At 40.0% G+C, this 13,452-nt stretch overlaps 1 pseudogene; it reads left to right on the forward strand.

Annotated features, from left to right (window-relative positions):
- The first annotated feature begins 4,246 nt into the window (after nt 1-4,246).
- LOC122733694 lies at nt 4,247-5,180 on the forward strand (annotated as a pseudogene).
- Nucleotides 5,181-13,452: the final 8,272 nt, after the last annotated feature.

Raw genomic sequence — 13,452 nt, forward strand, 5'->3', positions numbered from 1 at the left:
CTAGGCCTTGGTACCAAGGGCCGCCTTTTACTTTTCATCTGACACGATTAAAGGAGAGGATGATGGGTGGCAGCTGGGGTGAGAATGGGGGGAGGGGGCGGCGAGGAGGCTGCGTGAATAGTCTCAGTTCAAATGTAGCCTCGGATACTCACTAGCTGTGTGATCCTGAGCAAGTCACTTCACCTCTGACCGACTCAGTTTCCTCAGCTGTATGGGGGGGGGGGAATAATAGCTCCTCCCTCCCATGATTGTTATGGGGATCAAATGAGATAATATTTGTAAAGTGCTTAACAAAATGCTTGGCACAGGGGCAGCTAGGTGGTGCAGTGGATAGAGCACCGGCCCTGGAGTCAGGAGTACCTGAGTTCAAATCCGGCCTCAGACACTTAACATTTACTAGCTGTGTGACCCTGGGCAAGTCACTTAACCCCAATTGCCTTACTAAAAAAAAAAAATGCCTGGCACATCGTGGGCGTTTAATTAATAAGAACTTGTTGCCTTCCCCTTCCTGATTTCCCCTGGTTGACAGAAATGTAGACAACAATGTGGATGTCTCTCATTGCTGGCTAACTTTGCTAAAGTCATTCATTGCAGTGGTCCTAGAGAACAGAAAATGAAACACCACAAAAATGACAGCAATAGCATTTCCCTAGTATTTTACAAAGCAATTTACAAACGTTATCCCCATTTTACAGATGAGGAAACTGAGGTAGACAGGTAGTGCCAAGAGTCCAATGTTTTGCTGGAACAAGGAATTATCCTGCAGAAGCTGACTTAATTTACAGAGGAAAGAGGGGTTTGATTTTATACACATTTACCAACTTTGAAAAGGAATTTGCTCATAGGAACAGATAATACAGTAAGAACAACTAGGCTAGATTCAGTATCTGGCACAGGGACATAGTTTGGAAAAGTTTAAATTAATGTAAGCTGAGTCGAGGAATACAGAATTCTCAGACCAAATCCAGTGTCTTGGGAAAGTGGTCTACCCCTGCAGTAGACTGTTTCTTTTTCCAGGTTACTGGGAGACCCATTTGGGGATTGGAGCTCCTCTTCAGATGAGAAATGTATTCAATTGTCAACTTCATTTTTTGCTGCAGAGGGATTGGTCAACAGGACTTGCTTGGCTCCTTTCCGCCTGGGCTGCAGGGAATCCTTGCATAGGTGCCTTTTCCAATAGAAGTTACAATTGCAAGGTGGACTCATGACTGAGTCCCTAGAAAATGACAGAAACAAGGCACTTAAGGTCTCAAAAGTTTTGAGTGAGTCCCAGCAGTAGGAAGGACAGAAGGGAGATCTTGGGGGTGAGGGAGTCAGTTGCTGGGGCGGGGGAGAAAGAAGGGGCATAGGACAGCTGGTGACAATTTCAAAGGGTGAAAGAATATTTACCAAAAGGGTTGCCTTAAGGTTCAGAAGAACCAGGGGAAGGGCTTTGGGCTCTGGCAGACCCAATTCATCCATAAATTTGGCAAGTTCTGCTGGGGTCAATGTTCATTTGAGGTGGAACCAGCAGATGTAAAGGTAGACAGACCAAAAGGGATTAGGGGACTTCTGAGCATCCTGCTTGGCATGCAGGTCAGCAAGGGAATTACCTCCGGCATGGGGAGAATCTCCATGGGAGTGTCCCAGAATTTTTGGACTTTAATCCCATTTTTTTCAGCATAATTCCTTATTTTCAAAACAAACATTTTGTTCAAAAAATTATATACAATGAAATATTAAAACAAATAAACAAAGGACAAGGATAAGGAGTCACAAGGTAAAGGAGAATGAAATCTAAGTAACATTCCAAGAGGTAGGTAATGAGGTATTAATAGTTATGAATCATTTTGTTAAATTAATGCATCTCATATAAAAATGAGCATAATACTTCTTTCTTTTATTAAGTCTGGCAATTTCCACAATATTTCACAATATTTTTAACATGTAAGAAAACCAAGTGCAAAATAGTAGTGGATTATTGTTATTTTACATAATTAGGAACAGCAAGTTCACATTTAAGATTCTGTAAAGCTGGGCATCTAGGTAGCATAGTGGATAAAGCACCGGCCCTGGATGCAGGAGGACTTGAGTTCAAATCTGACCTTAGACACAACGCTAGCTGTGTGACCCTGGGCAAGTCACTTAACCCTCATTGCCCTGCCAAAAAACCAAAACAAACAAAAAACCACAACAACAAAAGATTCTGTACAGCTAGCAAAAAGTAAAACTGACTAACTTTTAAACATATGTATCATGAAAACCAAAGCAAAAACTCAATCTAATTTATTCATTTTTATTTACAAAATTCCAGCCAAGCGGTATAAAAAGGATGTTAATAATGAAGATTTTATATATATATACATATATATATATGTACACACACACACACACACACACACACACACACACACACACACATATATATATATATATACACTGTTGATATTGACTTGTTGCATTTCCTGCCCTGAAACACCCTAGGTCAAGATTTAAGCCTAGTGAATGGAGGCTCATCACTCAGGCTTAAAACAAAGGACTTGGAAACTTCCTTCTTATATTTAACATATTCAATGAAAAGGCTCCCTACTAATTCATGATGATGGACTCCACTACTCATTTAAAGAGTTCTCTTTGCTGGCAGTATAAAATTTTTGTCCAATATCAAAATTCTGGTGAAACACAAAATCGAAGCCATTTTCTAGTGTATGCATACATTACTCACAGGGGTGCTGAGGAGGTATGGCTGGAATAGCTTAGATTTCACACTAAGTTTCTGCTGAGCTTTGGTCCAAGCAAATAGCTCAACTGTAAGGCAAGTGAAAGTCACCCCCACAGCACTCTGGTGAGTTTCTACTTGGCCGTCTTTACTGGGTAAATCTCAAGAATATAACCTTAAGTAAAAACTCTCAAAATCATTTTACACATTTATAGAGGGAACATGGGCTGAAATGATATATAAACATGACCTAACAATGGAACTTTCAGTAGTTCAGAATCCTCTCAAACAATACCAAATGGCTTTGGGAGGGAATCACCATGAGTTCTTTTTTTGTGTTTGTTTGTTTTTATTTGTTTTTCCCACTATAAATTCTTAATTTCAATGTTAATGTTTATCAAAACATCTCTTTTTTGTGCTATTCTAACAACTACAATCAGCATAAAGAACATTGTATTTACTCATGGTAGAAACTAGGCATAGACCAACATCTTAAACCTTATACTAAAATAAGGTCAAAATGGGTACATGATTTAGATATAAAAGGTGATACCGTAGGTAAATTAGGAGAAGAAGGAATAGTTTACCTCTCAGATTTTTGGAAAGGAGAACAGTTTATGACCAAACAAGAGATAGAGAATGTCATGAACAGGCAGTTTTCTGATGAAGAAATCAAAGCTATCTATTCCCATATGAAAAAATGCTCTAAATCCCTATTGATTAGAGAAATGCAAATTAAAACAACTCTGAGGTACCACCTCACACCTATCAGATTGGCTAGTATGACAAAAAAGGAAAATAATAAATGTTGGAGAAGCTGTGGAAAAATTGGAACACTAATGCATTGTTGGTGGAGCTGTGAACTGATCCAACCATTCTGGAGAGCAATTTGGAACTATGCCCAAAGGGCTATAAAGCTGTGCATACCCTTTGACCCAGCAATACCACTATTAGGTCTTTTCCCCAAAAAGATAATAAAAAAGGGAAAAGGACCCACATGTACAAAAATATTTATAGCTGCTCTTTTTTTGTGGTGGCAAGGAATTGGAAATTGAGGGGATACCCATCAATTGGCTAATGGCTGAACAAGTTGTGGTATATGAATGTAATGGAATACTATTGTGCTCTAAGAAATGATGAGCAGGTGGATTTCAGAGAAACCTGGAAGAACTTACATGAACTGATGCTGAGTGAGTAGAGCAGAACCAGGAGAACATTGTACTCAGTATCAACAACATTGTGTGTTGATCAACTGTGATAGACTTGACTCTTCTCAGCAATACAATGGTCCAAGATAGTTCCAAAGGACTCATGATGGAAAATGCTCTCCAAATCCAGAAAAAAAGAACTATGGAATATGGATGCAGATTGAACCATACTATTTCTATTTTTTGTTGTTGTTTTTCTTTTTTGAGGTTTTTCCTTTTTGCTCTGATTCTTTCACAGCAAGACTAATGCAGAAATATGTTTAATGTGATTGTACATATATAACCTATATCAGATTGCTTGCTGTCTTGGGGAGGAGGAAGGGAGGGGAGGGAATCCATACGGCGTTGTACTCGGTTTCCGTCGTAACTTTAAAGGGAAACTTCCACAATGTCCGGAGCCCTGGATGTCTTGCAGATGAAGGAAGAGGATGTCCTCAAATTCCTCGCGGCAGGAACCTGTTTGGGTGGCACTAATTTGGACTTCCAGATGGAGCAGTACATCTACAAAAGGAAGAGTGATGGCATCTACATCATTAATTTGAAGAGAACTTGGGAAAAGCTTCTGCTCGCTGCTCGCGCCATTGTTGCCATTGAAAACCCTGCTGATGTGTGTCATCTCATCCAGGAACACTGGCCAGCGAGCTGTTCTGAAATTTGCTGCTGTCACTGGCGCTACACCTATTGCTGGACGTTTCACCCCGGGCACCTTTACTAACCAGATTCAGGCAGCTTTCCGGGAACCTCGCCTCTTGGTGGTCACTGATCCTCCGGCAGATCACCAGCCTCTGACTGAAGCATCATATGTTAACCTCCCAACCATTGCATTGTGCAACACAGATTCTTCACTTCGCTATGTGGACATTGCCATTCCATGCAACAACAAGGGAGCTCACTCTGTGGGTCTGATGTGGTGGATGCTGGCCCGTGAAGTCCTACGTATGCGTGGTACCATCTCCCGTGAACACCCGTGGGAAGTGATGCCTGATCTTTACTTCTACAGGGATCCAGAGGAGATTGAGAAGGAAGAGCAGGCAGCAGCTGAGAAGGCAGTGACAAAGGAGGAATTTCAGGGTGAATGGACTGCCCCTGCCCCAGAATTCACTGCTGCTCAACCAGAGGTGGCTGATTGGTTTGAGGGAGCGCAGGTGCCATCGGTGCCCATTCAGCAGTTCCCTACTGAAGACTGGAGTGCTCAGCCTGCTACCGAGGACTGGTCTGCGGCTCCTACTGCTCAGGCCACTGAGTGGGTAGGGACTACCAAAGAGTGGTCCTAAATTTTATCCCAGGTGCTCTAATAGAGAAGGAAAAGATTCTTGAAGGAAAAGAAATCTTGATTTCTTATAAAAAACAAACAAAACCCCCCAAATGTTGAAAACTAAAACAACAGCAACAAAAAAGAACATTGTATTTACTCAAATGGTTAAATTGTCAATTTTTGTGTATACCAGGTAGCAACTTAAGTCTCCATTATGTACTTGTGCTTCTGTTCTGGGGTGCTTGATTGAAGAGGAATTCATTTCTCCAGGATTACATCTTGCTGAAGCATTCTTTAGGATTGGTCCACACTCAAATTCCCTTTTTGCAATCGTAATCTGCAGAACTACAAAGTTTATGAGAGCCTCCTTTAAATTATGGTTCTTTTGCTCTTTGTTTCATTCACTGTCTCCTTCCAGTTATTTTCCTGTGTTAAAAAATTGAAGATTTTGTCTTCAGAAAGGACAGAATGTGAAGCCAGTCCTTTTTTATTTTATTAAAAAAGATTTTTTTGAAACCAGTCTTAAAAGACAGTTTTCCAAATCAATTCTTCTTTCCACACAATCAGGATCCATATTGTCCGCAGAGAGGTTATGCCAAACAAATTCTGCCCTCTTTTCAGGCAGAGGTGGGACAACAATATGTGGATGGTAAACTAACAAATAGTTTATCAAGAATTCAAATTTGTTATACTGGCTCGAAAGAGAGTCTGTAAGAACACTTTGGCCATCACTCGTTCAACTGCTCTTGTCTCAATGATGTAAGCTGTGTAAGTTTCTTGTATGGTCATGGCATTTCTTCCAGTCCTTTTTTTCTGCTTCTGAAACAGTCATTTCAATTTTCTTCAACCAAAAACTACCTTCTGTCATTGTGCCGTCCCTGGAACCTGAGAGCCGGCCTGAGGGCCCCGCTTCCGATCCTGGCCCTTTCCTCATTCCTAGCTGCCAGCGAGTCGGAGTCCAGGCCCCCCAGGGGCTTGGCCAGAAGCTCCAACGGTAGCTTGGGTGCTCCCTGCTCCATGGTGATGTGCTCCTTGTACCCCATTATTATGGGAGTGCCAGAGGAGGTCGGGAACCTTCGACATTTTCCATAACATCCCGAAATCATGTACCACCCCAAAAGCTTACCTGCTGTCCGTGTAAATGTTCCCTTGTTTTCATTTTGCTAATTCACAAGCTCAGGTCAGGGCTTCATATTCGGCCTGTTGTGCTGACCTAAATTGTGACCTCCTCATTGTGGTGATAGCATAGCAGGCAGTTATATTACCAGAATCATTTCAGAGGCAGGAACCATCACTGTCCCAGGAATAATCTGGGTTTTCTATCCCAGTTTCTTGGAGATCTTCTTGGGGGATTAAAATGAAGTCAACAATTTTAATACAATCATGATCCCGGGTGTGGTGGGGGTTGAGAGCTCTACATCTGGACATAGTTACATTAGGTTTGGATAGTAGAGAGATCTCTAATCCTGCAAGACAGAGACTGCTGGCTGATCTCGGATGTCCTAACAACTTAAACCTGAGAACAAGATACTTTATGGCCTTCTTGAGGAAGGAGGGGAGAAAAATGGAATCAGTTTTTTGAAGACTGGAGATCCAGGAGCAAAGGAGTAAATCATCTACATACTGGAGAGGGTGGAGGCTAAAGGAAACTTAAGGTCAGCAAGCTCTGCTTTCAAAATTTGTAAGAAGTGTTGGCCCTCATAGGTAAAAGGAAAAAGAAACTGGCAATTTACATCAAGGTGCACACTAAAAAAAGGCACTACACAAATCAATGGTGAAAACTGTGGAATCATGGGGAAATGAGATTCTGGAGAGTGTAGGGATTAGGGACCATAGGTGTTTGGAAGAGCTCACAAACAGGAAATTGATCAGAGAATTACAAAGTCTAGTGCAGGGAACTAAAAGACCTGAGGCTAGGCAGTGCTTAATCAGAGACCTAATGCTCTTAATTGCCAGGGGTGAAGAGCAGATAAAGACAGGGGCTGTCAGGGTATAGGGGAAAGTAGGGAGCTTTTCAGAAAGAATGGGTGAGCTGGATGCCATTTTGGAGAGAGAACTCAGTTTTAGCTCTGTTTATCTGGAGAAGGTCACAGCCTAGAAGGTGGGGAGGTGCATTTTTTTTTTTACATTTCCTTAGAAATTAATTGTAACAGTAATTATACCTCTCAGAGAGTTAAGAAAAAAGAAACAAGATACCTCATTAAGGTTGGCTCTGATAAGTCGCACTTGGTATGAAAATACAGTTTGCCTGAAAACACCACAATAGTAACATAGGACGACACTGAAAAAGTAGATGAATGCTATGCAAGTTTGTAAGTCTGGAAATGAAACAAAAGGGAAAAGGTTAAAGCGGCATAAATATGTGGTTTTCTTTAGTGTGTTTTTTATTTATTTTGTCAAACATTTCCCATTACGTTTTAATTTGGAGCAAACGCCTCCACTTTGACAGTTCTGCACTATCCCATACTGCCTCAGGAATGGTATGGTACTTTTGTTGTTTAAGGTTCCATGCTTCTCCGTACATTGTCCAACTGGCTCTTTAATCCAAAGATGGAACAGAATGAGTTTAAACAAACAAAAGCAGTTACATACTAGTTTTCTGCTCTTGCCAGACTCAGGGGGGTGGATTTGAAGTGTTTGGCAAAGATGCACCTTGTCTTTTCATGGAAACAAAAACCAGAAAGAGGAAAACATCTTCATAACCAATCCCAGCTCTACTGATGGAAGACCCCCCAGCTTTCTAGTAATGGGCAGAAGGGAGCACTGGGACCCACAGTGAGGACAGAGGCTCTCTGCCCATGGTAGGTGTCCAGTAAATGGTTGTAGGGATCACTGTATGACCAGCTCCTTGCACATAAATGTGTTTTAACAAAAACACCAGATAGTAATAAAACAAATTCCAGTTGAATATCCTATTATGAAATAAAACTTACTCAAGCATCTATCAATGAAAAGGTATCAAACATACAAAACCATCATCATATTTGAGTGCTAGGAGAATTAAAACTTGAAATACCTCTGAAGCTTACAAAAAAGACAACAGTAATACTTCAATAGTATGTAATTGATTTGACTTTAAGAAACTGCTTAACAGTTATTGAGAAAAACTGTCAATCAAACACAGCACCATGGAACAAGTTTCCTTGGCTTATTAGGGAAACCTTCAGTGTTCAGATTTTTAACCCTTTTTTTTTTAATTTACACCAAGGAGCCAAATGATTTTTTCCAGGCTCCCACGTTCATTATGCTGAGGGAGGATACTTGAATCCAGGTGTTCCTGACTTTGAGATCATTTCTTTGGGAATTCACAATAAAAACATTATAACTATCTGGAACTAGAAATCTTATAAAAACAAATGTTGAAAACTATCTGTACATGTAACTAGAAAATAATAAAATACTTTTATGATTAAAAAAATTATAACTATTATTTTTTTTTTTTGCAGAGCAATGAGGGTTAAGTGACTTACCCAGGGTCACACAGCTAGTAAGTGTCAAAGGTCTGAGGCCAGATTTGAACTCAAATCCTCCTGAATTCAGGGCCACTACTTTATCCACTTCACCACCTAGCTGGCCCTATCTATTACATTTCTAAACAAGCAGTTTCTAATACTTGATATCAGTTTTTTTAACAGTTGAATTGATAACAATTTTTTAAAAAATAAAAGTATTTTATTATTTTCCAGTTACATGTAGAAATAGTTTTCAACATTTGTTTATATAAGATTTCCAATTTCAAATTTTTCTCCCTCCCTCCCCCTCCTCCCCTAGACAGCAGGCAATCTGATATGGGTTATATATACATAATAACAGTAAACATATTTCTGCATTAGTCATGTTATACGAGAAGAATCAGAGAACAAAGGAAAAACCTCAAATCAGAAAACCAACAGTACCAAAAACACAAGAAATAGTATGGTCCAATCAGCATCCATATTCCACAGTTCCTTTTTTTCCCTGGATTTGGAGAGCCTTTTCCATCATGAGTCCTTTGGAACTTTCTTGTTCCGTTGGATTGGTGAGAAGAATCTAGTCTATCACAGTTGATCAACATATAATATTGATGATACTGTGTATAATGTTCTTTTGGTTCTGCTCATCTCACTCATCATCAGTTCATGTAAGTCCTTCCAGGTTTCTCTGAATTCCACCTGCTCATTGTTTCTTACAGCACAATAGAATTCCATTACATTCATATACCACAACTTGTTCAGCCATTCCCCAATTGATGGGCAGCCCCATAATTTCCAATTCCTTGCCACCACAAAAAGAGCAGCTATAAATATTTTTGTACATGTGGGTCCTTTTCCCTTTTTTATGATCTCTTTGGGAAAAAGACCCAAGAGTGGTATTGATTTTAAACACTACATTTTAATGCAAATATCACAATAAATCCTGATTTAAAAAAACCACATCCTATTAGAAGACATATTTCACTTTAAGACTAGAATAAAGGGGCAGCTAGGTAGCGCAGTAGATAGAGCACCGGCCCTGGAGTCAGGAGTACCTGAGTTCAAATCTGGCCTCAGACACTTAACACTTACTAGCTGTGTGACCCTGGGTAAGTCACTTAAGCCCAATTGCCTCACCAAAACAAAACCAAAAACAAAACAACAAAAAAAGACTAGAATAAATTCACTTACAAATGATCTATATTTCCAAGTGGTATAATTCTCAATTTATCTAAGGCTCATCTACTTATTAGCATTTCAATATGATACCATTATTATAAATAAATTCATTTATGTGGCAATAAAAACTCTGGTGACTGAGAAACCAGGCAGTTGCCCAGATTTAAAATGAACTTGATCTATCAACCTGGATTTAAAATTTCTAACATTGGAGATCAATTCACAATTAAGATTTTAACAAATTTCTTAAAAACAGGTTAAAAAATAAAATCAAACTGTAGTTACCCTCTGACTGCTTCTCTATTTAAATTATCTTTCTGACAATTCTGCTTTGAGTGGGCAGAGAGGATTGCTAACAGTGCAAGATAAGGGACTTGGCTTGAACACACACACACACACACACATATGGAACATTTAGCACAAATAGCACTCTACAAGGACAGACACAAAAACAGTAAACAGTAATGGTAAAGATTCTTAAGATAATTTCGAATGCACAAATTGAGTCCTCCTCTAATCCTCAAAACCCCGCTAACGTGAGCCAGATCAATTGGTCTCTTTTTGTTTTGTTTTGTTCTTAATTTAGAGACCTTTTTCTGAGGGACAAAAATCTTTATTTTCCTCTTTTTTTTGACTCTATATTTTCTGGAAAGTAGGAGAGTTTACATTCAGATTCCCACTTAGTTGATTCAAAATGCTGTCGAAGAAAAAAAAAATAAGTCCCACTTAGGACTCATTTAGTTGGTCTTGGTGATGTAGGAGGCAAAAAAGCGTTAATAGAAAAACCTAAGACCCAAGTTCTAATTCAGATATCAGCTCCAAAAGGGAGTCAGACCCCAGTTAATGGATAACATACGAGTCAAAATGCTAGGATCTTGTACCCACAGAAATCAGTACCCATAACGGGAACAGAGGGAGCTAGGCCGCGGAGACTTGACAAGACTATATAAATTCTAAAGAAAAATGATTATATTTTGAAACTAGCCATGGGAATCAGAAAGAGACATGCGCAGAAAAGGCCAAATTTGTCCCCAGATTCACCTTATGACATGTAACCCCCCCCCCAACACACCTCCACTGAAAAAGGTACCTGCCTTGGGGTTGGTTTAGGACCCCAGGAACTCCAAATTAGGATAAGCCCTCCCCTGAAACACCCCTAGGTGGAGAATATTATAATGAGAAGGACAGGCCCTCCCCTGTACCTCCCCAAGGTGGAGATTATTATAATGAGACTGATAATCAATTTATCCATTCTATAAATATAACTGTCTTTCCTTTCCTTATTCGAGAGAAACCTTTCCAATATTCTGGTTCTCTCCCTGTGGTCACCCACAGTATTGCAATAAAACTTGGGAAACTGAGTCACTGAGTCTTGTAATTCTTTTGGGACGACTCACTATTAATTTAACCCCAAATTTAATCCCACATCATTGGGACCAGCTAAACCAAGATTAAGCCACAAAAAACAATCAGTTTTATGGCAGTCAGAGGAGCCCCACTTTGGACCAACAATTTTGGGGAAAACATATAACCAGCAGCAGTTCATTCTGGTGGGCATGCCAAAGTAGACCACAGATTACCCATGGGTTTTGACAGACCCCTGATCAAAGAGCATTAGGAACTCAATCGAAAAGGACTCGAGTTCTGAATTTGAGAGACCCCCATCCAGGCCCAGCCTCCGAGTTTGAGTCCAGACTGGAACACAAAAGATTCCTGCTGGTGCCAAGCGGCCAAAGCAAAAAATGGTGACTGGCTGGGTACAGAGTCTTCAAATCCTGGATGAGTCCCCAATACGGCAACCTGAAAATTAATGAAACAATTACTATAACAGAATTAAGGTCTTTAATCTGGGTAGAGGATCTATAATTCAGAGTATTACAAAGCAGATATCTAGGAATACCCAAAGACTGGGGACAGGATTTATATGGGGTCACAGAACAGAAACAGCTAAGAGGCTGCCCTTGGGAAGAGGAAGTTTCTCCCAGTTTTGTAAGGTAAGTTGTTTTACATAGCCGGCAAAAGGGCATAAAGAAAGCTTGGGAATCTCTTGAGGGGAGAGTCTGGGAGATCTACAAATAATCAGAAGGTAGAATTGACAGTCTGGTCAGCCCCAGGCAACTCATTGGCCTGGGAATGGATAATAGGTGAGGATCAGTCAGTTCTTAGTAAATTGTGTTTGTCACTAGTGTCTGAGCTTGGATTTGAACTCAAATCTTCCTGACTTCAGGCCCAGCCACTGTACCACCCAGTCATCAACTACCCATTCTCTCTCTCTTTTAATCCAGTGTCTAACGAGGGAGGAGGTAGCCTTTTTCACCAGAGACAACCCCTCAACCTATCTGCATGGCTTGGCACTGTTGTTCACCCTCTCCTCTTGGATATTCTCTCCTCTCTTGGTTTTCATGATACTGCTCTCTCCTGGTTCTCCTCCTATCAATTTTGCTGTTTTTTTTTTCTCAGTCTCCATTGCTTGATGATCATTTGTGTCTGACCTGCTAAGTGAAGGTGTCCCTCAAGACTCTCTCCTGAGCCCTCTTCTTACTTCACCCTCTCTTGGTGACCTCATCAGCTCCCAAGGGCACAATTGTTATCTTTATTCACATGGCTCTCATATCTATGGATGCAAATCTACTCTCTCTCCTAAGCTCCAGTCCATAATCAATGTTCCCATTGCACATTTCCAACTTTGCCAAACAGTCACTTCATTTTGTAAATTTATTTTTATTTTATTTTATTATTTTATTTTTTTTGCGGGGCAATGGGGGTTAAGTGACTTGCCCAGGGTAACACAGCTAGTAAGTGTCAAGTGTCTGAGGCTGGATTTGAACTCAGGTACTCCTGAATCCAAGGCCGATGCTTTATCCACTGCACCACCTAGCTGCCCTGTAAATTTATTTTTAATTAATTAATTTTTAATGATTCATCCTTTTACTTTTTAAATGTATATGTGTTATTTTCTCCACAATTACATGTTTAAACAATTTTTAACATTAAAAAAAGTTTTGAGTTCCAAATTCAACACCTCCTCCCAACCCCATTCCTTCTCTGAGATAGTAAGCAATCAGATATAGGTTATATATGGGCAATCAAGTAAAATGTCCATATTACTCATTTTGTACAAGAAGAATTGAATAAAAGAAAAAGAATGAATGAAAGAGTGAAATACAGCATGTTTCAGCCTGTGTTCAATCAACATCAGTTCTTTCTCTGGAGGTAGATAGTGTGCTTCATCATTAGTCCTTTGGGATAGTCTTGGATTTTCATCGAACAACATTGCTCTTACTGTGTATAATGTTTTCCTGGTTCTGTTCACTTCACTTTCTGTCAGTTCATGCACAAAGACAGGCATTTCAAAAGCAACATGCCCTAATAAGAACTCATTCTTTTTCCTCACCAAAGCAATTCCTTTCCCAAAACTTTCCCACTTCTGACCAAGCCAAGACCATCTTTCTAGTTACCTAAGCCAAGACTATCCAGTTTGCTTGCTGGGCCTTAGCTCTGGAAAGAAGGGGATTTCCTAATAGTGAAAAGAGGGGTAAAAAGAGAGGGGGGAGTCTTAGCATGGGGATCTCGACAAACAGAACAAAAGGAGAAAACTATGAAAAAAATAAAGTGAAAGTAGTATGCTTGGATCTTGCATTCAGACTTCATGGTTCTTTT

Source organism: Dromiciops gliroides, chromosome X (assembly GCF_019393635.1).
Source record: "Dromiciops gliroides isolate mDroGli1 chromosome X, mDroGli1.pri, whole genome shotgun sequence".
NCBI classification, from domain to species: Eukaryota; Metazoa; Chordata; class Mammalia; order Microbiotheria; family Microbiotheriidae; genus Dromiciops; species Dromiciops gliroides.